This window comes from Borostomias antarcticus, assembly GCF_949987555.1.
Source record: "Borostomias antarcticus genome assembly, chromosome: 1".
In the NCBI taxonomy this organism is placed as follows: domain Eukaryota; kingdom Metazoa; phylum Chordata; class Actinopteri; order Stomiiformes; family Stomiidae; genus Borostomias; species Borostomias antarcticus.
Genome location: NC_140234.1, coordinates 8,852,036 through 8,875,895, shown reverse-complemented (window position 1 = coordinate 8,875,895; position 23,860 = coordinate 8,852,036). Strand labels below are relative to the sequence as shown.

The 23,860-nt window shown below is 43.9% G+C and overlaps 1 pseudogene across 1 annotated transcript; it reads right to left on the bottom strand.

The window, feature by feature from the left end:
- Nucleotides 1-2,688: 2,688 nt before the first annotated feature.
- Nucleotides 2,689-9,390, bottom strand: LOC311329634 (5-beta-cholestane-3-alpha,7-alpha-diol 12-alpha-hydroxylase-like; annotated as a pseudogene). The gene is made up of 2 exons: nt 9,380-9,390; nt 2,689-3,558 (listed from the first exon to the last, which is right to left on the bottom strand). The product of its transcript is annotated as a 5-beta-cholestane-3-alpha,7-alpha-diol 12-alpha-hydroxylase-like (transcript).
- Between the last annotated feature and the right edge of the window lie 14,470 nt (nt 9,391-23,860).

The window sequence follows — 23,860 nt, the reverse complement described above, 5'->3', positions numbered from 1 at the left end:
CCTTCTCCTAAGAGAAAGGCGATTCGCCAAATTAAAAAGATGATTTTCAACCGTTTCAGGCGAGTTTTTGATTGACAAGACGATTGTCAGTCTCTGATTGGCCAAAGTAGAAATTGATTGACAGTTGACCCGCCCCCTGGAAGTCTCTGGGCCTGCAGAGATACACACTTGGAAAATTTAGGGGTCTTCTACAGGGCAATAAAGTGGGATCTCTGTATAAAAACGCCTAATGAGAAGCAGGGGGCTTGATACCACAAGGGAACATGCATAATGGGTGGGGGACCACATGTTTACATGTGTACAGTACTTGTTGTTGTTGGCAACCCCGCCCCAATAGCGGACCTAGGACTACAACTGGCTGAATTGGCTCAGATTGAGAGACCTGTGCCACTGATTGTTTGATTGGTTTCCATCTGCCTCGTTAGTATGTGTACAGTATTTCTAGCCTACATGTACAGTAGCTCCCATCTTGTTCTTTGTCTGTTCCATTTGCTGTAGCTGTGCATAGTCCCTGGTGTTTCCGGTGCCATCTTGTAAGTCTGTAAGTTTAGAAGCTCTGTCTTTTCTTCTTCACTTGTCGAGTGTATACCTTGGTTTTATTGTTTGGTCTTTGGTTTTGTGAAAACTGCTGAAACCTCAATGCACCTGTGACAGTTACATGCAGCCCTTGTGATTGCTTAAGTCAGTATGAAACCATCTATGGCTTCTCACATGGCAGGTAACTCAACAAGAGTTCAAGCCCAGGGGGGATGCAGAATAAAAATGCTAATACATGTACAGTACATACTCAGGCATTATGCTGTGACATGATTTTTTAACTTATTTATGTATTTATTTGTAGCTGTTACTGTTTCTTCATTTTGTTTACATCTCTTCATCTGACCAGCCTGTTGTCTGCTTACATCTCAATCAGTCCCACCTGTGTTCAATTCAGTCAATCAGTGAATCCATGCTCAGTCCAGAGTCCCACAACTCATTCCCATCACAGTATGTAGGCCTACTAATATGTTCATCCAGGATTGCTACAGTGTAAATAAGCTGCAACATTTATCATTTTTTACTTAGAGCTATCTGAAGCCAGCCATGCTCTCCTCATATTCACTGCACATTCTTGCTCAATAAATCTCTAATGTTCATGATTTAAAAAATGACATTTTCATGACATGGTAGATGTAGCATGAAATGTATTCGCTCACACTCACAACACCAGATTTAACTTTTCTCCATTTCCATGGTGGCCTGCTATACACTGTAGAACAGTGTCACAATATGGATTAGAGCAGGGGTTCCCAACCTTTCTTCCCCTGAGCCCCCCACTTACACCTGATGGAATTCCCCCCCTCCCCCAAATCGGTGTGAACGTCCAGTCTGTGTATGTTTGTGTGTGCAAATTACATCAGGTGTGAGTTAGGGTAAAGTTAAGTGCTTCGCCAATGTAGCAGGAATATTAATGTTGACACGATTCATAGTCTCTGTTTAATTTGTTGAATTTATATGATATTGTAGTGCCGTACATAAAAGGCTTTTTGGCCCTTCATCAGATATAATCATTTATTTTGCTGTGTGACATGTCAATAACATGATTCTTTGACAAATATTTGTCTAGCTAATATTAGGGCCTCAAATTGTCTGAGGCCTGGCGCACCCCCTGCAATTGTTGGCGCCCCCCTAAGGGGGGCCTGGACCCCAGGTTGGGAAACCCTGGATTAGAGCATACTTATAGGTGACAAAGGTCATTTGGATACATTCATTAAAGGTTTATAGGCTGTTTCCCTTTGGGGAAGGCTCACACAAAACATTCATATGTTCAGTTTTAATGTTTATTGCAATGGTGATCTAATTTATCGAAATTCAGTTTTTAATACTGTTATAATAAAGATGATAAGATATGAGTAAATCTACGTATAACAGTTTTCACAGTAACATGATGATCTAAAATACTTTATTAGTGAATATGGCAACATTTCAAGCATAACCTACTGTAATGATGAACGCTACTATGAGTTTAGACAACAGGGAGGAACAAGGTGCTCAAGAAGTGAGATAAACCATTAGTGTTGTTGGTGCTCTTGGATCACTGGGAATGGAGGCAATATCCAAAAACAAAAGTAGATCCAGGCACTCAGAATAAGTATTCGGAAAGGAAGTGGTAATGTTAAAAAACCTTTAAAGTCGCACAGAAACAGACGTTTGAGATCATCTAACTTCCGTAGTTTTACGTATTTACGATGCACACAAGCTGTGAGGGTGGGACATGTGTTTAGAGGAATTTTAGACAGATTCAATAGAAGGATAGCGTTGATTGACGGGTGGATGTCGTGAGATTATTGGCCTAAAATCTAAGGTACCTGATGTCGTCATTGCACGCGACCTACCGTTTTGCAGGAAGTAAGAAATTATAAACTTGGATATACGATTACAACAAAAGTAGAATTTTGTAATTTTGTTGGCATACATCGTTGAATAGGTGAACACTATGACCAATTATGTGAACCAAAAAGGGACAGAATGCTTTCTTCACTTCAGTGCGACTTAAATGTATCAGGCTTACATAATTTTAAAAAGTCAACATGTTTCGACCTTGTCAGTCTTCATCAGGACATGCTGTGCGCTCAAACAAATTACCCCTTAAATACTCACTCACTACTGTGAGTTTGGTTAGATTAACATCTAAGTGTGCTTTCAAACCTAAAACTTGAGCCTGTACCTAAACTGAATGTCTCTAGTTGGCTGCATGGACCCAAAGCCCCAGCGCTTGATGTCAATATGCGGGATCTCCTCATCTGGATTCTTTAACTCAAAGTCAAAGTACGTGAGCATGAGGAAAACAAGCTGCTTCAGCTCATTGGTGGCGAAGAAACGACCAGGGCACATGCTGACTCCAGCCCCCCACGGCATGTTGTAGTACTTCAGCTTCTTCCCGCCCTTGTAGAAGTAATTTTTCTTGGCCCCTTCTGGTGTGAGGAAACGGTCATATTTGAATTTGAGCGGATCGGGGTGGATGTCTGGGTCGACCTGAACGGCAGTGTAGGGGAAGAGGGCCACCCTGTCGCCTCCCCTGAGGTGGTACTCTTGTCCGTCGGCCATCTTGAGGCTCATGTCCTGGAGCACGGCCCTGGTGAGGACGGGTCGGCGGTCAAACGCAAGATCTCCTCCACGGCGCTGTCCATGACGGACATCTTCTGCAGCATGTCCCGGGTCAGGTCGATGAGCGGCCCACCACGCCTCACTTCCTGCCCGGCCTCCTTCAGCACGTCCTCCACCTCCGCCCGGACCGCCCTCATGGCGTCGGGGTGCTTCATGAGATAGAGGAGCAGCCAGAAGGCTGACGGCCCCGTGTTACCCTGGGATGCCCATAGAAGCAGGAACATGTACCTGTCTTGCATGAACTCCTGCATGCTGTGCTCCTCCCTAATCTCCTGCTGATCGCGCACCCAGCCGCTGACGTTGTCTTTGGTGCTGATCTTCTGGACCGACAGCGTGTTCCAGAACAGCCTCTTCAGAAGTTCCACCTCCATCTTCTCCGACGGCAGCAGCACCCTGTAGGCCAGCTTGGATCTGTGACGAATGTGAAATAAAAGCCCCCCAGCAGCACTGTGAAAATATCCCCATGTTTCCTTTTCATTCTCTCTAGGAACTTTGCAGTATCCCTGCGAAACTCCAGGACATGGCCCAGCCAAGGAATGGGTCCCTTATCTAAGGGGGGTTCCCCGGGACGCCTCTGACTGAAGGTCCCCAGGAGATAGAGTCCTCCAAGGAGGAAGGCTAGCAGAGCAAGCAGGAATGGCAGCAGAAAGCCCATCGTCCTCTCCTGTGCTACTCGCAGAGCTAATCTGTTCTCCAGCTCATATTCCTTTGTATTAGTCAAACACTGTGCTCAGGGCTGAAAATTAACACCCGCCAATGGCGGGTAAAATTTCCATTTGGCGACAAAATTTCGGAGGCTATCCGCTACGCTGGCGGGTAAATGTAAATTGTACCAATAGAGTCATGTAATAAAGTATGCGTGCGATGTCGCCACATCCATGCCATAGACCGGCGTTCTGTTTGTTGTGTGTTGCTCCCCCGCTGCACCAAATAAAGTTTTCAGTCACATGACTGTTGCGGAGCCTCGCGCACTAGGAGAGACTGGTGACGCGAGGCTACTCGCGCACAGAAAATCGTTCACATTTACCTCAGAGGACGCGCGCTTCTACAGTCAACACCTACAGTAGATGTGTACCATCCTGTCTCTGGGCTTCCATAGCATACCAAGCCACTGTTTCTCAGAAGGGATGTCTTTGATCGCTTGTCATGTAGCTTATAAACTCTGAAGACGGTACTGGTTCCTCCTTGACTGACTTCACTGGTCATCCAGCCATAGGCGTAGTTTTAGGTATGGACGCTATGGACATGTCCATACCAAAGCCACGGAAACACGAATTGTCCCTACCAAAAATAATACAGAGTGAAAACTGTAGTTTTTAATTACCATTCACAACTTGCGAAAGCAAAACGGTTGGGAATTAAGGCCTGGTTGACAGCTGCGTTCAGCAAGCTATCCAATCAACAATGTACAGTAGCCTACTTCCCCCCCTCCCTCCCTCCCTCAACAATGTACAGTAGCCTACTTCCCCCCTCCCTCCCTCCCTCTGTGACCCAGCGAGGCCTCGCGAGCTCAGCAGCTCACAGCACATCGAGCATCGACTGACGTCAACAGCGGGAATTTTGATTAAGCAGAAGTAAGATTGAAGTTATTGAACAATAGCGAATACAATATGTTGGCAATTATTTTTCTGTACAGAGTTGTATCAATGATAATAGTTTAGTTTGCGTCCTACTAAATGCCTGTAAACTGTAATGTTAGTGCTGGTGGTGCAGCTAGTCAGAGCTGTACGTATTTAGCTATAACGTTAGGTCTCGTAAACGTTTGCTGAGGCAGAGATAAGGTGCTGTAATGTTGTCATAACAGTTGTCTTTAGCTAGTAATAAATCAGTTTTGGTATAACCAAACCAAAGCTCAGGTTTAACTTTACATGATGACAGGCTGTGAATATGTTACAGTATATGTATTTTGTTCATAAACACATAAAGACCATGAGGTGAAGGCTTGGATCATTTATATATCATATTTGTGTAGGGTTAGCTAGTTATGGATAATTCTACACCGTGGAAGTGAATGGAAATGAATATTTGAATTTCTATGAATTGCAATGTTTCTAGGCATCGAATTAAACTACTTTATTTGAAATTTTACTTTGGCCTCTTCCTTAAGCATGTATTCAACATAATACTATTATCTGAATGAAAAGTACTGAAACAGATGTATAATGTGACAAAAAAGGCAATTTATTATTTTGGCCGGTAAAAAATATACTTGGCCGGCGTATTTTTTCATCTACCAGTCCCCTTGGCAGGTGAGCCAAAAAGTTAATTTTCATCCCTGACTGTGCTCCTCCCCCTTGCACAACAGATACCCGAGTACTCCAGACACTACGTTCTTTAACAAGTTGTTGTCTTCAAGACCCTGCCATGGCCCTATCTCTAAGCACAGCTGATGCCAACTTTTCTGCACTGAAATCGATACATTTCAGTGCGCAACACCATGAACAATGAAAGACTGACTGATATCGGGGTGCTAAGTGCAGTGTTGCCAGCTCCTCTGTAAGGGAAGTAGCTGTTGGTTCTCCCAAAAGTAGCTAGAAGTAGTAATCAATTAATTTGCATAATATGCCATTCTGAAAGATGCAAAATGGATAGAATAGGCTGATCAGGCAGTTTACTAACTAACCATTTAGTCCAGGGGCCTATCCAGATTCGGTACCACCTAAAGTGACCAAATAATATCGGTATTTTGTCTTCCTACATGTGTGTAGTTTATATTTTGGTATGATACCAGCCTATCTACTGTAGTAGCTTAATGCTGGACCAAATACATTTTCTCAGCACCCCAGTACCCCACTTACCGTACAATAGGCACTAGCACTAAATGTTAAACATTAACTCCATCCATATGTTAAAAACATACTTTATGGAACACTCAAATGTATTTATTTACGAATATCAATGTTTAATCCAGTGGAATTAGGAGAAATGTGAACAGTACAGTAGCCAAAACACACTAACAGAAGCCCTATGTGGAATGTAACAAACTGGACACACTGGTCCAAGCAGCAGTGGGAGGAGTTAAGGTTAGATATGATAAGTAATGATCATTAGATAAGCTATAATGTAGAGATAAGCAGTTCCTCATACCTAAAATGTCTTCATATCTAAAATATGTCATGAGACATTCCTAAACCCAAAGGAATGAAGCAGAAGTCAATTAAGGTCACAACAGGTGATCATCAGATTAAAAAGGACATGGAGAGGCTGGTGTTTCCATCTTCAGAAGTGTTCGTTTGAAAGTGAACCCACAGATAGATACAGTATCTCCAACATAATAAAGAGAACAGGTGAATAGAGTTAAAATGATTAATCAGGCCTAGGTCTGTGTTTCAGAAGAACATCTTCACTCTTCATAGTGTTTATAATCTGATAATCTGCATCCTCTGCTTGCAGTTTGAGGTCTCCTAGCTGAGCTCTGTTCAACACCGCCACTATGTGGTTGACTGCTATCATTGCATGTTGATGAAGGTCTTCGGGTGGCCAGTTAAATAGTGTTACAGAAAAATGACAATAACTAGAATAGCGCTCAGAGAGCACAGACCTCTGCCTGTGATGCATTTCGTCAGCATGTACAGTTCTTTTTTAGTTTAGCAGTTCTATATGGCCAACTTGAAAATGCATGTTGCAGATGAAATATTGATCACCTTGATGAAGCTGAATCTGTTGCAGTGTGAGACCAAGCTGATCAGGGTGCTGTTCAGGGTTTAAAATGACCTGCCATAGGAATTGAATGGGTAAAATGACCCGCTATAGGAAATGAATGGGTAAGACAATATTATGTTCATCCAGCAGATGGAAAACATCCCCATACACACCCACAGCCACAACTCACCTGGGTTACCCGGGTTCTAGGTCTAAAATGAGCCCCCGTTTTATAGTGTTCAAGGCCAAAATTGACTGATCTGTTTTAACTGCTCTTATATGAACACAAAACCCATAAATCCCCAAATGAATGTGAACCACCTGAAGCATTCAGGTCAATAGCATTCTCTTAGTGTACACCACATGCTCCCCCACACGTCCATAGTGTGAAACCACTTGGATACTGAAAGTGTAGAGCCATTACCAGTCAATACAAAGTTATTCTAAGTGATCATCTTTATCCTATTAGTGAAACATATCCAGATGAAAATGATTTATTTCAAAACAGCAATACACCCATCCACAAAACACAAAATCAGTGAATGTTTTGATTTGTATGAACATGATGTCAATATGTTGTAGCCTTCCAATTAATCCACTTAAAACCTAGCTAGCTAGCTACATTACAATATATTACAGTCATTTAGCTGACACCTTTATCCAAAGATACTTACAATAATTGCATTTAAAGTTGCCAGAACTCACAAGTGCATCACCTTTCTAAAACAAGTGACTAAGAGCATAATCTAGTGCTGAAGGCAAAGTGAAGAATAGCAAACTAAAAATAGAATAGTTGCTTGGTACAGTACTACTCCTGGTAGTACTGTACCTCTTGAAGAGGTCTGTTTTGAGCCTGCAGCGAAAGATGGGCTGCGACTCTACTGTCCTGACGTCAGTGGGTAGTTCATTCCACCACTGTGGGGCCAGGACAGAGAAGAGCCGTGACCGCGTCATTTGACTACAGGGGCCTCGCAGTGACGGGGCAACCAGTCCTCCCGAGGTAGCAGAGTGTAGTGGTCAGGCGGGAGTGTAGGGTTTGATCATGGCCTGGAGGTAGGAGGGAGCTGTTCCTTTCATTGCCCAGCAGGCTAGTACCAGAGTTTTAAACTGGATGTTAGCTGCTACAGGGAGTCAGTGTAGAGAACGGAGAAGGGAGGTTGTGTGAAAAAACTTGGGGTGGTTGAAGTCCAGGCACAGAGCAGCTTTCTGGACAAATTCCACGGGTTTAATGGCTAACGCCATGGCCCCAGCAAGGAGGGAGTTGCAGTAATCCAGGCGGGAGATGAGAAGGGCCTGGATCAAGGTTATTATAGTTAACGAAAACTAACGAAAAAATGAAAACTAGGTGTGATTAACTTTTTTTAACTTTTTGACTGAAATAAAAATAAAAACTAGGCTTTGCAAAAAAACTTAAGTGGAGACATTACAAAATAGCATTTTTTCTTCCACTCATCAATTATTATTTTTTTCCTCATTCTTCTACTATAAGATGTATACTATCACTATATTAAAGGAGTAGTAAAGGGAAAATGCATGTACCGAGGGGCTCATCTAGGCCCTTGTCATCTCGCGTTTGGACTAGTGCAACTCCCTCCTTGCTGGGGCAGCCCTGCCTCGGCCATTAAACCCCTGGAACTTGTCCAGAAAGCTGCTGCTCGCCTGGTGTTCAACCACCCAAGTTTTCCCACAAACTTCCCTTCTCTGTTCTCTACACTGGCTCCCTGTAGCAGCTTGCATCCAGACTCTGGGACTATCCTATAGGGCAGGGGTGTCAAACTCAAATACACAGTGGGCCAAAATTTAAAACTTTAACAAAGTCGCGGGCCAACATTGAACAAATGAAAATTTTTATATGGACCCAAACAAGTTTTGCTTTAACATTGAATATGCACTTATCACTTTCGCTTTTGGTGCACATCAATGGTGTGCACTAACATATGTGAATATGCCCTCAGACACAAGTGCTGGTGCTCCATCTGCTCAGTAGAGAAGCTTGTAGAACCCTGACTGTCCTACAGAACAGACAGACAGCCGGCATGCAGACAGACAGACAGACAGACAGACAGACAGACAGACAGACAGACAGACAGACAGACAGACAGACAGACAGGCAGGCAGGCAGGCAGGCAGGCAGGCAGACAGGCCGGCAAGAAGGCAGACAGGATTGAATGAACAGGAACAGAGCAAACACAGCGGCCGGATAGGTCAACACAGGTGTCTCTATCACAGTGATACATAACGTATCACTGTGATCCTTTTTTGCCTTTCTTTTCGCCATTTTTAAGAAGGGGTAACACGGTTACAGTTGTAGTATGAGATTGCTATGACTACTGTCACAGAAGAGAGGGCGTTTCTGGGTCCTGTCTTGATTGACGCGCTAAAACAACAGCAGAGCATTATGGGATTTGGGATTACTAGCATTTGTAGTATTAGCGATGAATGCGCTGTATAATACTGGCGGGCCAGCTCTAGTAGTCATTTGGTATTGCCTCGCGGGCCAAATATAATTACACTGCGGGCCAAATTTGGCCCGCGGGCCAGAGTTTGACACCCCTGCTATAGGGCAATGAATTAAACAGCTCTCTCCTACCTCCAGGCCATAGTCAAACCCTACCCTTCCTCCCAACCACTATGTTGTGTGACCTTGGGGTGAGTGGTTGCCTTCTCACTCCGAGGCTCCAGCGGTCGATCGACACGGTCACGGCTCTTAACTGTCCTGGCCCTGCAGTGATGTTATGAACTGCCCACTGACATCAGGACAGCAGAGTCGCTGCCCATCTTTTGCCGCAGGTTCAAAACTCACTTCTTCAAGAGATACAGAAGTACCACGATCCTCCCTCTTAGGCGCCTATTAATTTTTTTGTTTGCTATTCTTGCACTTTGCCTTCAGCACGAGACTATGCACTAGTCACTTGTTTTAGAAAGGAGATGCACTTGTGAGTTCTGGCAAGTAGTACATTGGCTTTTCCTACGTTAAATGATTTTTTTAAAATAAAAGTGTCAGCTAAGTGAGTGTAATGTAATGTAATATAATGTTTACTTCCCAAATTAAATGCATTTGAACATTAGATCTCTGTGGTTATCCCCTACTAGTTTTTCTCTTGTTCACTTTCCTGTGAGTTCTTGGTGGCCAATGAGCTGTTTTTGAGCATTGATCTCTTCCTTCAACCTTAATAAACAGACAGAAACTCTCATTACCATCACATAATTTGGCAAGAATTGAGAAAGTGCATCCAGATGCATTTGCTCCTACCCAAGTATCTCCCTCTCTGTGGAGGTGAGTAAGCGCTCCAAGGTGCTGTTTTTTAGCTCTGTGTGTATCAGCCTTTTCTTTAGACCGTCTCTCTCCCTCAGTCTGAATGTGTCCAGGCGCTCTGCCTCTCTCCCCTGTTTTTGATGGGCATTAATCTCTTCCTTCAACCTTAATAAACAGACAGAAACTCTCATTACCATCAAATCATTTGGCAAGAATTGAGAACCCCCTCCCCTCGACACGCCTCTGTCTCCCCGCCGAAACACCCCCCCCTCCCCCCAACACGGCTCTGAGTCGTGGCAGCGCTAGAATGAAAATAAAGTTCCTGCCTGCCGTGAGTCCCTCTAAAGCGTGAGGCCCGGGACAACCGCCATCTTTCACCCCCCCCCTGGCGGCGGCCCTGTTCAGATGCATTTGCTCCTACCCAAGAATCTCCCTCTCTGTGGAGGTGAGTAAGCGCTCCAAGGTGCTGTTTTTGAGCTCTGTCTGTATCAGCCTTTTCTTTAGACTGTCTCTCTCCCTCAGTCTGAATGTTTCCAGTCGTTCTGCCTCTCTCCCCTGTTTTTGATGGCCATTTATCTCTTCCTTCAACCTTAATAAACAGACAGAAACTCTCATTACCATCAAATCATTTGACAAGAATTGAGAAGATGCATCCACATTTGCTCCTACCCAAGTATCTCCCTCTCTGTGGAGACAAGTGAGCTCTGCAGGATGTTGTTCTGGATCTCTGTGTGTATCAGACTTTCTTTCAGGCCGTCTCTCTCCTCCCTCAGTCTGAATGTCTCCAGGCCCTCTGCCTCTCTCCCCTGTTTTTGATGGACATTGATCTCTTCCTTCAACCTTAATAAACAGACAAACTCTCGTTATCATCAAGTCATTTGACAAGAATTGAGAAGGTGCATCGGGGTGCAGGGCCGTCTGGGATATATGAGAGGCCCTGTGCGAAATAGGCATTGCGAGCCCCCCCCCCGATATGCCTCTGTCTCCCCCCCGAAACGCCCCCCCCCCCCCCTCGACACGCCTCTGTCTCCCCCCCGAAACGCCAGCCCCCCCCCCCCGACACGGCTCTGAGTCGTGGCAGCGCTAGAAAAATTTACAAAACGAATAATTCCCTTTATTTGACAAACCAATCATAGTCTACATACATGGCACATGGCCTCAGATCAGATGATACGATAACGAAATCGATAATCGACCTTCGGCCTAAGGTGTTCTGATGCCAGGTGTACTTGTGGGCATCCTTGTGTTCGAACATGGTGTTTGTTATGGACAAACCGTGACTAGCACAGAAGTCCAACAACAAAGATAATAAATCTAGTAATTATATTCCGTAAACTGAGGCATGTTTAAATGATTTTATTGTGAGCTCACAAGGTATGTCTGAGCAGGGATATCAGAGTACAAATGTGTGGTCAGAAAACAATGAGTCTCATACTTCAGCCAAAATGACCTCATCTTAAGACCTCCTCCTCCTTATCTCTCTGGGCTAGTGGAAAGGGCTCTCCCCCTCCCCCAACTTAACATTCTTGAAGCTCACAGACCTGCTTCCACACACCACAAAACACTGATTCTTCTTCCAGGAACACAAGTTGATATTTCCCCCACGCTGCCCAGGGACATTCACAACAGCTCTTTGTCCTGTAACATCTGGGCCCTGACGCCTGGTTTTAGATAGATTGAATCCAGCTTCATCAATGAAAATGAACTCATGACGCTGTGCAGCTGCGCCAAATACCACCAAAAGGCCGTTCACACCTCTCATATTGAAATGAATGGAATGCACAAGAACAAGAGCCCTGGATCAGGTCCAAATCCAGCCAGTTTGCTAATAACACCACCAGTTAACACCAACTAGCCAACTTCAGATAGAAATCTAACCAGGTAGTTATGAATAGGCTACAGCAGGATCTTGACTAGTCTAATGCCAGAAGGCCATAAACGCAAATGAAAACGGATCATGGATCCCTTTACCTGCCCCAAGTCCTCATTTTACCATACTTTGGAAAGTACCCTAACACACCCTATAGAACATCTCATCTATGGGCTGCAAGGATTGAGTCTGAGAGAAATAATAATAGGCACAAAAACTTATTAAATCAATTTTAATCCATTGCTTTTATCTATACCAAGATTGATTATGCTCTCCTAAAGCTATAATCAAAGTTTTGATGATTGAGGCCCAATTTAGGGACTCAAATAGGATTGAGTCCACCCAAGAAAAAAAAATTACAAAACGAATAATTCCCTTTATTTGACAAACCAATCACAGCCTACATACAAGTTATTATACCAATATTAGGTCATTTTAAGATCAATCAAACATTCAGTTCCGAGTCCGGGTCCAGAACCAGGGCTACAGCCAACAGCAGGGGGAGGCGGACTGGACTGGGAAGGTGTTTGCATAGTCCTTGAACTCTGCTCCCTTCTTTTCTCCTCCAGATCCAGGTACCTATAGCCGTCACAACGTGGCTAGCTAATGTAGGCTATTCTTGACCCACGTTAACATTAGCAAAGCGGTGTACCTGAGCACATGCACAAACAGAGCAGTGCTACAAAGAAATCTTTCATATTTATTTTCTCATACACTGGACGTTTGGTGTTGCAATAGGCTCTTTACTTTGCCAAGTTCCACTACTTCCTGAAATTCTACAGGCATCCTTATTTCCTGTCCTATACCATTGTGCCACACACCTGATTAATCACTTCCATCCAATAGTACAGGACAGGAAATAAATATGCCTGTAGAATTTCGGGGAAGTAGTAGAGCTTGTGCAAAGAGCCTATTGTCAGACAGTACTTCAGGAACAGTGTAAATCACACAAGTCAACTGCTGGCACGTTGCATGTCTGTGACTGATAAATCGTCAATGACGTGTAAATGGTTGAAATTCATGTTGAAATGAAGCCCCCTCTTTTCCATTGCAACTATAGCAGAGGCCGTTATTCACATAACAGTTGACCGTGTTTGCTTTCTTCACTGACAGAGAGAGAGAGGGGGAAAGAGAGGGAGAAGATGAAAAGATTTCATCAAACAAAACTCAGCTTTGGAAAGCGAACTGTTGAGGACAAGATCAAAAAGAAAGAGGTGATGATGGTGGTACACTGCCTACTCTTTACATAACATGATGGGAAAAGCACATTGACGGGATAAATTGTATGTCTGTATATAGATAAACAAATAGACAGGTATGTAGGTGTGTATACATATACACAGTATGCATGATTATGTTCGGTTAAAAATATATAATTTGTTGACAGGAAACCAAGAGGTACAAGAGAGTGGAAGAGAGGGGACAGGAGGAGAGGACATAGAGATGAGAGGTGAGATACCTGATGTTAGCCAAAGAGACACTACATTAAGTTAGATCCTGGCAAGTTTAAAAAATAATGTGGATGGATGGATGGATGGATGGGTGGATGGGTGGGTGTGTGTGTGTTTATATCTTATGTTTATGTTTTGTTAATTTGTGGACAGGAGATGAAAATGGACACCACAGTGGAGGAGAGGTGACAGGAGGAGACCAACATGGACAAAAGACAGGAGGAGACCAGCATGGACATCAGAGTGGAGGAGGCCAGGCTGGGAGAGAGTTGACAGGAGGAGATAGTCTCATGTTTCTAATAGATGGTGGGTTCTCATCAACATTCACTTAAGTTGTGTCCTCTCTGGATGACCTCCACTGCTCTCAGTTAAAGATGATATTAATCCAATATGATGTGTGTTGTTCTTTATAGATCTAGCCTCTTAATTCTGCTCTCAAAGTGCACCAGATTGAAGCACCACAACTAAATGACCTCGGTATTAAAAAAATCCTGCGTACGGCCCTGGTCCTGAATGTTTCAGAGGGCAGATGATAACCTCCTTCTAAGCAAGGAGCAGGTGTTCATAATTCTGTCTGCATCACTACACTGAGGTGACATTTTGGTTGTACCGTCTGATCACAACACTAACTGTTCTAATTTTTAACCTATCTGTCTACATATCTGTCTGTCTGTCTGTCTCTCTCTATCTTTCATTGTTTGCCCCTGTTTTATTATTGTATCCGAGGCTTCACGTTTGGTGATGGGACCTCAGTGGGTGAGAACAGACATGCTGAATAGACATAAAGATCTAGGCATGGGCAGCATCTTTCCATCCATTTAAAAATAAATATGTATTATTTTATGCCAACCTACATTCAGTCTAGCCCTAACCCTAACCTCTTAGAGTGCAGGAAGTGTCGGCCAGCTGTGTCATGCGTGTGTGTCTCCATTCTCAGCGTCAGTACATCCAGTTTGATAGTTCACCTGGGCCAGCAGACTAAGCAGAGCCTCGACCCAAACAAGGTGTCCTGAATGGTCTCCCAGGTCCGCCTTGTACAACTGAACTGTCAGCCCAGTGTTTCAGTGTGGTCTACAAGCTATTCAATAAAACCTGGAGAAAATGATCTGTATCTTGTCTTTACACTTACAGCACACATGCTGCACAAATGATGACCTTAATTGTATGACACTTGTTTTGTAAAATGCACAAGGGTATCTCTTACTTGGCTAGACTGTGGATGTGGTGACTAGTCCAGGCCAGTCAGCATGGTGTAAGCTGCATACAGGTGAGCAGAAGCTGAAACGCTTGTTCCTTGGCTAGGACCAAGGCAGCTTGCCAGGAGGGTCAGGCCTGTGCCGGGAGGTCAGTACATTAGAACCCCCTTAGGCGGGCTGTATGTTTCCTAGGTTCTCAAACTTATATTTGTGGTATAGAAAGGTAGAACTTGCTTGGTTGGTTATGCAAGTGTGTGTGTGTGTGTGTGTGTGGTACTGTTGATTTTCCTCCACACTCCTCTCTCAGCCATATGTTTCCCCTATGTGGATCTGAAAACAGTGATAGTGATTAAATTAGGTTGCTAAGAGAACTGCTAGTCACCAGAAGCATTCAAGAACATAACCCGTGCTGGAATACTAGTGTATGAACAAATCAATACAAGTAGAGCACATCTACTGACAGGCTGGCTGAATGACTGGAAGACTGACTTGGGACCTCCACTGAGGGCATCCCAGTCCTGGCTATGGATCAGTAGGCTAGTGATGCTCCCCTGCCCCTGCCCTACTAACACACGCAGGTTGCGCAAACGTTCGACATACGGCCGCTATAGGTGACGATTCGTCTGCGCCGCGTGCGGAAATTACGCGGCCATTTACGGAAACGCGAGATCTGCCGTTTAGTAGACGCTACGTAAGAACGACACGTCATTCCGAAGTTGCGGCCGCGTGCAAAGAACGCACGTGATCACGTGGGCAGGAACCTCCGTTATAAACTCACTTGGCTGACACTAGATTTACAGGTATTTATATGACTTGGTCTGCACGTCTTTTTCGCACGGTGCAAATACGGTGCGGCCGCGTGCAAAAAACGTGGGCAGGAACTTCCGTAATAAACTCACTTGGCTGACACTAGATTTACAGGTATTTATATGACTTGGTCTGCACGTCTTTTTCGCACGGTGCAAATATGGTCACTTACTTACTAAACCCTGACCACTGGCTATATTTAGCATTTACCAGTACAAAAACGAATTAATGCTATATGGGGATATAGCAGCAAGCATTATGATACAAACCAATATAAGACTGAACAGTTTAGAACATTTTATTACACAAAGTACATTACAAATTAAAAGTATACATATTTACAAGGATGAGGTTTACGGTCTGTCACATTAAGGCATAGCCAGAAAAGCAAAAAAAAAGCATGTACAAGCTCTGGCTAGCAACCCATTATCTGACAATTGCAAAAGTTCTAAAAACAAAAATGAAACAGTGCGCATTCTGTGGCAGGCAGACCGGGAACAGACCGTTGTATCCCACAAAAAAAAGGTTAAAATTTACAAAAACTATTTACAAAAAAGGCATCCATCCTGGCAGGCTGGAAAGGCAGGTTTAGGGAGACGGGCTGGGGGTCACCCACATCTGAATCGAGGGTCTGGGCAGAAGAGGTCATCCTCATCTGAATACTCCACTGTTGTCAGGGCTGGAGCTGCGGTCAGGGGCTGGGCTGGGGAGGTCAGCTGGGCTGGAGCAGATGCCTAAGGACATAATGAAATGGCTGTAAAAGCAAGTCGCATACGTTCATTGGAAGCGTGCCATGTCACTGGATACGAGAAAATTAACTGCCTGACATCACATACCTTTTTGAATCGAGCAGGGGCATGTTTCAGCATCTCCTGCAGCTGGGCAGACACCTCTGTCACAGTGGTGCTTGGCTTACAGGCCATAACTGCACCTTTTAACCAAAAAGGGAATGGTTTCAATGCACATGGCATGAAGCAAAGACAATGTATTATTTTGCGAAAATATGAACAATCCCTTACGTAATATGACATTGTAGAGGGTCATATTCTTCAGAGGCTTCTTCCCCCTCTTCCCATGGACGCTGTAGACACACCACACTGTGTATGGCAATGGCTGACAGCACCCGCCGGACCACATCTGGCAGATCTTTGCCGCCAATGGAACTCAGATATCGTGTCTGCAAAACATAAAGACAATCATTTACTTTTACATTTCCTTAACACTTCTCTGCAAAAATAAGGAACAAAGTTCTGCCTTGAAGTTACTCACCATCTTCCTTTGATGATCCTTGTCCTTCAGCTGCTCCTCCAAGACCAGCAGCTCCTCCTCCGTTTTAGCAGGGTGCAGGTCATCCAGTACTGCTCCCCGATAGCTGTCTGCAGACTCGCCGGACAGTCTCTGCTCCAGCCTCATCATTGTCTGTGCGATCTCCCTCAGACTCTGCATGACGCTGGAGAACTGCTGACACATCATCCTCTGGAAGTCTGGATATTAAACACAGATGTGGCTATAAGTAATTGTACGGTCCCATAATGGATATTCAGCTCAAAGTATATCCCTACATGCAGCATGAAGTAGTTCACAAAATTCAGCATACCAGCATCTGCAGAGCTTGATGGCAACCCTGCTGGAGCTGTTGGTCTCACAGGCGATGGCATCAGAGAACTACCTGAAAACCAGAGGATAAAGGGATGAGCAGGAAACTATGGTGCTGGCGGCGTAGTGATTCTGGCATAAGGGGAAGAATCAACTCGACATGAGACATGTCAGACCCTGACCTGGTCTGGCCGGGGTGCTAATCGCTGATGCATGCTGCTCGTGCCTGGACGTCTGAAGGGCCTGGGCTCACAGCGCCTTGGCTCAAAGGACCCGGGCGATGAACACCTACTGCCGAGTAGTGAGATGTGAGATGAGCGAATTAGTGAACTGAGTACATGAGTTAACTGTAAGTGTGCAAATATGCATAGACATTTCACCAACACAAACATGCATGGATACCTGCATTGATAACTGGCAGAGCAGGCCTTCCGGCTCTGGCACCTGGCATAGCTGGTCTGGTCTGAGTTCTGCCAACCGGCTGCCTGGGCACTGGAACATATAGTAGAGGTAAATTAGCTCAGATTAGTCAACTCAAGTAGTACTCTTTTGGGACTGTTGAATGCACTTTATTATATTACCTTCGTCACTGGAGTCATAGCGTGTGTTGCGCTGTCTCTTCCTTGTGTCTTGGGAGTTAATCCATTGATGACTGCTGCTCAAACACCTTCGCCAAGGCACTGGCTACTTCATAATGCTCTGTGTGTTCCTCAGCAGAGACAGAGGTTGTCATGGCTCCTCTTGATGTGCTTGTGGAGGTAGATCTGGGAGGTATAGGAGAATGGGCACTCAGAGCAGGAGAACACCCAAGTCTTGCACAGCAATGAGAGAGACCATTAAAAATGATTATCTCACCTGTAGTACAAGTTCAAATATAGAGTGATTATACGTCATTGTAAATGAGAGCTTACTCTCAATTGATTCACGAGGTTAAATAAAGATTGAATGAATATGTAGCTAGTGGGGGGTTACAACCACACAACTGTGGAGAGAGAATGAGACACTTGGTTCCCTCCTCTACTGGTGTTCATGGCCACACACCTGGAATACTCCAACCCTGATTTAAAGGCATAAAAGTGGGGAACACATTCTTGAGACGGTTCCTAAAACTGGAGGGAAAAAAAACGGGAAAATGATCTTACCTCTCCTCATCACTCACTTCTGCATGGGGCTGAGCTCTACCCTGTCAGCAGTGGCAATACATGGGATAGCGGCTCAGCACACAGGAGAACTGCACAGAGAGGAAGGAGGAGAGAGAAAACCAACAACAAAAAACGCAAGAAGGGTTAATAACTGAGCGAATCTTGCAAGTTTGCACTACAGGGAAGCAATTGCTCAATTTCCCTGATATTGTGGCGTCACTGGCGTCAGTGATGCGTCTTATGAATCTCACATGTCTACCGCTAACTCAATATCAATATTCCCATTTGTTTATCCCGTCTATGGAAACGTATGTGCATTTGTACTTACGTGTGCCTGCCTATATTGATGATCAGGTGTTTCTCCACCTAAGGGCTGGCCAGACAGAACCATCAGAGACCATTGGGCTGAGCTGAGGAGAGAGCGACATGTTAGAGTGTATGTGTGCATATGTATATGGTGCTCTTCTGTTAATACTCATGAGGGCATTCAACTGAACAAGACTCACAGAGCCTGTGGTGCTGTCCCAGGACTGCCCCTGGCCACGCCTGTCCCCGTCTTAGCGCCTCTTCCTGCCCCGCTCACCTGCTTCTGCTCAGTTCAAACAAGAACTGGGAGGTTGGCAACTGAGAGCATGGGAGGGGAGAGAGAGAGAGAGAGAAAGTGGGTGGGTGACCCTCTCCTTGGCTGACATGCACACTCCACAGGACCACGTGCCAAAAGCCAAGATGGCTGCTATAACAAATCCTGCTAGCTAGCCTAGCTCCGTTGTTGGGGCTTCTAGTATTGTTAACGTTAAAATCGGAAAAATGAATGCCTAAAAACAAACACATACTAACGGTGTCGTGGGTTAATGCGAAATCAATGAGTAAGCTAATTATCGCATTTTATTCCAAGCGATGAAACAGTACGAACGTGCAGGAGCTCGCGCGAGCCTGTTATTAGGAAACAATGGCCCACAACAACACTTCATAAAAGTTATAGTGTACACAACTGAAATATTCTCACGTTGCCAAGCCAACATTATAATTTAAGCTACAATTACACAAAAGCGAACGTTTTAACAATAATTGCGAGAGTAATTTTACGTAGGCTACTTAGCTAGCCATGTACAGAAAAAGGCTAATCACGTTAGCTGGCTAGCTAGTTAGCTAACATTGGAAAGAGCATCTGCAGACAAAGAATCATTACAAAAGGGTAGCTTGCACATAACGTTGGTGTTTTATCTGGGACGATACCAAAATACATAGTATGTATGTATACATTGAAATTGAGATACTTACATGATCTGTGTTGTCGACACAAAGACAGCATGTTGGTCTTTCTCAATCATTTCTGTCTCAAACGGAGCGGAAGTTTAGTTCTTCTTCTTCGCTGGGTTTAGTGGCGGATCGCAAACAACTTTAATGTGCATACCGCCACCTACTGGCACAGAGTGTGTAACTTGTTTGTCTAGTTCTTCAAATGTGTCACTAAGAAAGTAGCCCAATGCCTTGCATTCTACGTTCACTGCTCAGCGTTCATTGCTCACATTTAGGTTGCAAAATTAGGACTTTATTCATAGGCATATTTTTTATCATTATTTTTATTAGGCCTAGACTGCAAATCTTTAGTGTTAATATTAACTGTAAATGAGAAATTACACACAAAGCAGACATGCAGGATTTCTCCTCATTATTACAATTCTGTAACTGTATGACTTCAAAATTTATTTTAAAACCTAAGTAATTTACAAATGTTCTGACCCACTGTGACACATTTCCAATAAAGTCAGATTGGGACTGCGATGTAACCACATTGTCACGTTATTTAATTACATCGTAGTTACGGATTTAAGCAGCAGTGGCGGCTACGTTCCCTTACAGTGTCCTTGAGGACGGCTATTTTGGTTATTTTGCGACTGAAAAGGCAAGTGTCAGCTAGGTGTCAGCTAGGTCCGCTGCTGGTGACGTCGCAAAGTTACCACAATTACACCAATGTGTCCCGTCAGTTTTACGTACTGTGTTAGTAGGGTGGGCTAGTGTAGACCATTGCTAGCCTCTACCCACAAGCCATTACATTGATCATAGGCCTACTAAGAGAATACCAAGGGGAGTCTTGGTAAGGCTTTTATCAGGGAGGTTGATGGATTACGTCTTTGAAGCTACATGATTTGCATTAAAAATATAATCTCTCTCACACACACAATCATGTAATCCAGTCAATCTAACTCCATAACAAATTGCATTAGGCCTACGTAACTAGCAAGCTAGCAAACTGTCTCTGATTGGCCAAAGTAGAAATTGATTGACAGTTGACCCGCCCCCTGGAAGTCTCTGGGCCTGCAGAGATACACACTTGGGGAAATTGAGGGGTCTTCTACGGGGCAATAAAGTGGGATCTCTGTATAAAAACGCCTAATGAGAAGCAGGGGGCTTGATACCACAAGGGAACATGCATAATGGGTGGGGGACAACATGTTTACATGTGTACAGTACTTGTTGTTGTTGGCAACCCCGCCCCATTAGCGGACCTAGGACTACAACTGGCTAAATTGGCTCTGATTGAGAGACATGTGCCACTGATTGTTTGATTGTTTTCCATCTGCCTCGTTAGTATGTGTACAGTATTTCTAGCCTACATGTACAGTAGCTCCCATCTTGTTCTTTGTCTGTTCCATTTGCTGTAGCTGTGCATAGTCCCTGGTGTTTCCGGTGCCATCTTGTAAGTCTGTAAGTTTATAAGCTCTGTCTTTTCTTCTTCACTTGTCGAGTGTATACCGTGCTTTTATTGTTTGGTCTTTGGTTTTGTGAAAACTGCTGAAACCTCAATGCACCTGTGACAGTTACATGCAGCCCTTGTGATTGCTTAAGTCAGTATGAAACCATCTATGGCTTCTCACATGGCAGGTAACTCAACAAGAGTTCAAGCCCAGGGGGGATGCAGAATAAAAATGCTAATACATGTACAGTACATACTCAGGCATTATGCTGTGACATGAATTTTTAACTTATTTATGTATTTATTTGTAGCTGTTACCGTTTCTTCATTTTGTTTACATCTCTTCATCTGACCAGCCTGTTGTCTGCTTACATCTCAATCAGTCCCACCTGTGTTCAATTCAGTCAATCAGTGAATCCATGCTCAGTCCAGAGTCCCACAACTCATTCCCATCACAGTATGTAGGCCTACTAATATGTTCATCCAGGATTGCTACAGTGTAAATAAGCTGCGACATTTATCATTTTTTACTTAGAGCTATCTGAAGCCAGCCATGCTCTCCTCATATTCACTGCACATTCCTGCTCAATAAATCTCTAATGTTCATGATTTAAAAAATGACATTTTCATGACATGGTAGATGTAGTGTGAAATGTATTGTGTGCCAGAAACAACCACAAACAACCTCAGATCACAACACCAGATTTAACTTTTCTCCATTTCCATGGTGGCCTGCTATACACTGTCGAACAGTGTCACAATATGGATTAGAGCAGGGGTTCCCAACCTTTCTTCCCCAGAGCCCCCCACTTACACCTGATGGAATTTGCCCCCCCCCCCCCCCCCCCCCCCCCCAAATCGGTGTGAACGTCCAGTCTGTGTATGTTTGTGTGTGCAAATTACATCAGGTGTAAGTTAGGGTACAATTAAGTGCTTCGCCAATGTAGCAGGAATATAAATGTTGACACGATTCATAGTCTCTGATTAATTTGTTGAATTTATATGATATTGTAGTGCCGTACATACAAGGCTTTTTGGCCCTTCATCAGATATAATCATGTATTTTGCTGTGTGACATGTCAATAACATGATTCTTTCACAAATATTTGTCTAGCTAATATTAGGGCCTGAAATTATCTGAGGTCTGGCGCACCAAACAGAACAATAACAAGACAAGACTGGCTCACTAGTCACCAGACACCAGTCGTCTAACAGGGTTCTTATCACAAACATGCATCAGCAGGTATGTGTGTTCTGATTGGCTGTGTGACAAGCCGCTGTGTGTGTGTGCCTTGTTTTCTCTTCCACAGTTCAAGTTCTGCAGCCTGTTCAGCTATGAGGACCGGGGGAATCATCCCAAACTCCTGCTTCTGCCCAGAAAGGCCAAGCAGCAGGGACGCTGTCAGGGGATGAGCTTCACAGTGAGCCATCTATCAATACACACACACACACACACACACACACACACACAAACACTCACATAGACACCAACAGACACACACACACACAGGCCAACACACACACACACACTCACTCACATAGACACCAACAGACACACACACACAGGCCAACACACACACACACACACACACACACACACACACACACACACAGACAGACACACACACACACACACATGCACACACACACATAGACTGATACACACTCACACACGTATGGACACACACAAACACACACATACTGTAGGAGCAGCAACCTTAGCTGGCAGCATCATCTCTGTCTCTCTCTCTGTCTGTCTCTTTCTCTCTCTCAATAAACAGTATAAAGGAGAGTTCCCTATGGTGACAAAGAAAGGGGCACCATCTTTTATCTTCCGTTGATTAAACCCACCCCCCTCATTTCTCTTCTATCTCAGTACATGCTCAGTTATGGGGTTGGCAAGGAGGTCTACAAACAGGTGAACACTAGACTTCTGTACAGACTTATTAAGGAAATTATCAATCAATCAATGATGTGCATGTGTGTGTATGTGTGTTTGTTTGTGTGTGTGTGTGTGTTTGTTTGTGTCTGTGTGTGTGATTGAAACGTCTAGTATGTCCCTAGCACGTCTGTAACGTCTCTCTCTCTGTCTTTCTCTCCCTCTCCCTCTCTCTCTCTCTCTCTCTCTGTCTCACAGACATGCTCCTCCATCCTCATGGCTTCCTCTCCATGGCCGATGACATCATAGTGGGGATCTTGTTGGGGTTTGCGTCCCTGTCTGAGTAGCCAGTTCTTCACTGGCCTGCCGTCCTAACGGTCACCTGGCTACATAGTTCTGAAGCTGTGCCCACAGACCATAACAAGCACATTTGCTGTATGGAAATATGGTATAAAGCCTGATTTACATTGAGCTGCTGTGTACAGGAAGTCACAGATTCAAATCACAACAAAATATGTACAGTAAGGGTTATGGTTCACCTCACGATAACAGAAACGTATGTGAGAGACTGGGGGAAATTCTACTGATGTAACTGAAATTGTTAGATATGAAGTGAATGGAAAATAATGTTAAATCCATTGGGTGTTAATCAAAAAATTACATAAATGTGATGCATTTTGATTTAATAAGGTTTATTGCATAAGCCTCATTATTATGTATTTCAAACAAATATATTATTAATCTTGAATAGATAACCTGATTATTATGCATTTCAAACAAATATACGTTATGTATTTTGAATACATAATCTGATTATTATGCATTTAAAGCAAACAGACTTTATTTATACTGAATACATAAACCTGGTGATTATGCATTTCAAATAAATAGGTTTTATTACACTGACAAATATGCATCATGTTAAGTTTATTAGGTACATTTATGTTAAAACTACCTAAAGCAAATTCATGGAAATTTGTCATGCAATTAAATTACATAAATCTTAAAAGTTAGGCTTAAATATTTCTGTGAGTGCAGTGTACCAGTAGAGACCAGTGTATCTGGAGGAGCCCAGTGTACCAGTAGGAGACCAGGCCTAGGTCTGTGTGAGTTTCAGAAGAACATCTTCACTCTTCATAGTGTTTATAATCTGATAATCTGCATCCTCTGCTTGCA